Here is a 3,915-nt window from a genome sequence, read left to right as displayed (position 1 = left end):
TGGTACAGAATCAATGTTATCTTTAGTACTGAAAGTGATTTAATTGGTGTATAGAAAATTTAAACTGGAAACATTATGTGACTAGAATCTAGTCAGATATTTTAGTATTTCTTCAGATACACAGTTTATTCTCAGAAAGTTTGCTTTAGTGTTTATATTTATAATAGTGATTGGTTAAAGTTGAGGCTTGTGTTATAAACCATTTACATCTTAAACTAATATGCAAGAAGTAAGTAATGGCTTTTAAATTGAGAAATTATTGTTAAGATTGGTTGTACAATGGGTATTGGAACCGTGGGTGCTTTACTGGTTCTTGTCAGTATATTGGCATTGTGGTGCATCTATGCGGGTCCGGCAGCAATGTCAGGCTGCTTTGGTAGTGCAAGCATTTGCAGCTCTGGAGGCAGGACAATATTCACAGGTTTGGTTAACTATTCTGAATGAATAGTGTATGCTCTTCTTCATGCTCAAGATGGGAGGCTAAGCACTGCACTAGATATCAGCTTCTAGTGGTCTCTTGGAGAGCATGTCTGATTGCATGTGGGTTGATGCCTCAGGTCTCACCTCCAGGAAAAAGGCATAGGATGGGCATGGCACCAACTTGGCTGCTACAGGTTAGGGCTTTGGCAAATAAATCACCTAAGACAGAGGCATGTACCGAGTGGCTAAACAAGCCTGGTTTGTAGTACAAAATAGCTGTACATGTTCTTGAAGATGGGTTTGATATTTTGCCAAGAGATATTACCATCAGGTTATAGTGCCATTGCAATGTCCTTCTCATGGTTACTGGAGATCAGACCTCTACTCTTGCCTGTTGCATTTAAAACAAAAAGGGTGAACTGTAGGGAGCCACAACTGCCACCCTATATATTTTGAACACCTGGTCTCTGGCCAGAACAGAGAGCATTGTGATAAACAAGCCCTTAGTTGGAAAAGCTGAGTGCCTCCAGTTTGTGATGCAAGATGGCATGATTTCCCACAACTTATTATGTTTTGCCACATAGCCAATGCTGATTGGGACCAGGGAAAGTATTTAATCCATGAGGGCTGGGGGATAAGAGGAATAGGAATAGGAATAGGAATAGGAATAGGAGTAAGTAAGAAGAAAGAAGTAAGATGTAATTAGTAAGATGTAAAAAGTAAGCTAGAAGTAGTAAGATGTAAGTAGTAAGATAGAAGTAAGATTTAAGTAGTAAGATAGAAGAAGTAAGAAGAAGTAAGATGGAAGAAGTAAAATGCAAGTAGTAAGATGTAAGAAGTAAGATGTAAGAAGTAAGATGTAAGAAGTAAGATAGAAGAAGTAAGATGTAAGAAATAAGATGTAAGAAGTAAGATTACAAGATTCCTGAATAAACTTCTTGGAGAAGGGTTCATGGTCACCTCCTTATTTCTGCTGATCAGTGAGACAGCGACAAGGGCGGTGACAATGCAATGTTATTAATTTTAATCAACAAGTATTTTCTTGTGTTCCTGATGGAACATGCTGGACATTGAATCACCTTGAGGAAAGATTGAGCCTTTGTAGCAATATGAGAAAGTTGAGACCAGATACAATATGCAAGACTGTATCCAAAGCAAATCAAGGAACTTTTTTCTTATAATATTAGAGAAGTCACTTTCTAATATCCAGCTGTATAGTCTATTGAAAATAAATATCACGCTGGTCAGTGTTGACACAAGCCTTTAATCCCAGCACTGGGGAGGCAGAAGCAGGTGGGTTTCTGAGTTCAAAGCCAGTCTGGTCTACAGAGTGAGTTCCAGGACAGACAGGACTATACAGAGAAACTCAGTCTCAAAAAAAAAAAAAAAAAAAAAAGTCTCCCCCCCAACCCCCGCCAAAACAAACAAACAAGCAAAACAAATTTAAAAAAAAAATAGATATCAGTAAAACTAATTCTCAAGGTTACAAAACCTGTTGCATCTTACCTTTTATATATTGCACTGGTATATATTTCTCTATATTTGGTAAACAGTACTGGTATATATTTCTCTATATTTGGTAAACAGTACTTATCAATGAAATGAAAGTAGAAGGGTAGTAAAAGGTCTTCTGGGAGAGTTCCTAGGATTAACATTATGATTATGTTTCAGTCACAGTAGAACTTATGAAAGTACATCTGCAAGACTGCACAGGCTTAGATTTTATGATGACCTCACCAAATAACTGCTAGTTTTCTTTTCTCTTCTTTCTCTCTTTCTTTCTCTTTCTTTCTCTCCTTCTTTCTCTCTTTCTTTCTTTCTTTCTTTCTTCTCTATCTCTCTCTATCTCTGTGTCTCTGTCTCTTTCTTTCTTTCTCTTGTTTTTTTTTTTTTTTTTTTTTTTTGTTACAGGTTTAGCTGTTTATTGGACATTTTGACAAAAGCAATTTAGTCAAAAGGACCAAGTCATTTCCTGAAGCCTCAGAATCTTCTTTCTTTGCTTCCACTTTCTTCCTTTGGGGAAGCAGCAGTGAGTCAGGAAGGACCACCTGCAGGTGCCACTAGAGCTTCAGGAGCAGGCCCACCAACCCCTATATTGCAGATAACACAGTTGCCTTTGCAAACTAGCCAGGACAGAGAAGTTCAACAGTGACACCAGCTGCTTTAATGAGGGCATTTATTTTATCCTCTGTAACCATCACTTAGTGGTCTTTGTACAGTTTGAGAACAGAGTAGATGCAAGCATGCTTGGAGACAGAGGCCATGTTGCCAGCTGCCAGCACAGTGCTAGTCACTAGATGAAGAAAGGACCTCATCTGAATGCGGCCTTAGATTTCTTGGAAGGACCATCATCTGGGTAGCAGCTGAAGAAAAAGGATAATTTTGTTTTCTTATCTAAATTAAATAGCATTAGTTGATTCATGTTTCAGATAATTTTGAAATTACTTTACAAAATACTTATGTCTGGATACTTGATATAGAAATTCTATTTTTATCAGTCATCATAGAATTGTTCATAGAAGTCAGATTGCTCAATCTTATGCTTACTGCTAGGCTCTTGTGGAGATTGGTACTAACAATTATGAGACTGTTTAACAGAAGTGATCATTCTATACAGCAGAGGATTTCAAATAAGGTATTAGATCTTTCCTAACACACATTCCCCTGGGAACTTAGTCTGCACTGATTTTTTTCCCAGCCTATTGAACTCTAATGTCATAAATTTCATGAATCTCTACTACTTAACTATCACACCATATCCAAATACACTTTACTAGGGAACAAACTTCCAACATTCAACATTTTTTGGGAACATACTCCAATTATATTCAAATGCTGTCAAATACATCTAATGGATCTTAATAAAGGCTGTATTTATTTCATTTTACCAAAATACGTTTTGAAATGAAGATGAATTTCACTATATAATTTGATAAGTTTCCAATGTAAACACAAGCTCAGTCCTCATAACATCAATATAAAGTTTGTGGTACATTTCCATGGTATTGAAAATGGGTTTCCAAAATCAAAGTGCATATGTTAAACTAATATGTGACCTAGACAATACCCTTTTGTCAAATTAGAATGGGCTCAGGGTCTAAACTATAAAGACATACTGTGCTTGGATTTGATTTTTAAGCCTTCCAGTTTTAATCTATTTTACTTGGAGAATTTTATTAGACTATTTTTCTGAATCAACATTTTCTTCTACTTTAGAACAGTAAAAGCAGTAAGCATCTGCTACATTTCTGAGCACTGATTGATATACTCTGTCTAAAATGCTGAATGCAATGTTTGAAATATATGTAGGAATGACTATTAGTATTGACCAGTACTGGTTTCTTCTACACTAAACATAGAAATAGCCTACTTTCCTTTTAGACATTATTCAATATTTTTATGTTATTTATAGAGTACCATGTGTTCACTGATAAAACTGGGATAATTAACATTGCCTTTTCTTGTTCTTTACTTAGGTTTTTTTTTTTTTTTTTT

General features: G+C 35.9%; 1 pseudogene; it reads right to left on the bottom strand.

The window, feature by feature from the left end:
• Nucleotides 1-2,333: 2,333 nt before the first annotated feature.
• Nucleotides 2,334-2,684, bottom strand: LOC116081563 (annotated as a pseudogene).
• Between the last annotated feature and the right edge of the window lie 1,231 nt (nt 2,685-3,915).

This window comes from Mastomys coucha, unplaced genomic scaffold (assembly GCF_008632895.1).
Source record: "Mastomys coucha isolate ucsf_1 unplaced genomic scaffold, UCSF_Mcou_1 pScaffold7, whole genome shotgun sequence".
NCBI classification, from domain to species: Eukaryota; Metazoa; Chordata; class Mammalia; order Rodentia; family Muridae; genus Mastomys; species Mastomys coucha.
The sequence above is the reverse complement of the archived record's forward strand: the minus strand, read 5'-3'. Positions and strand labels throughout refer to the sequence as shown.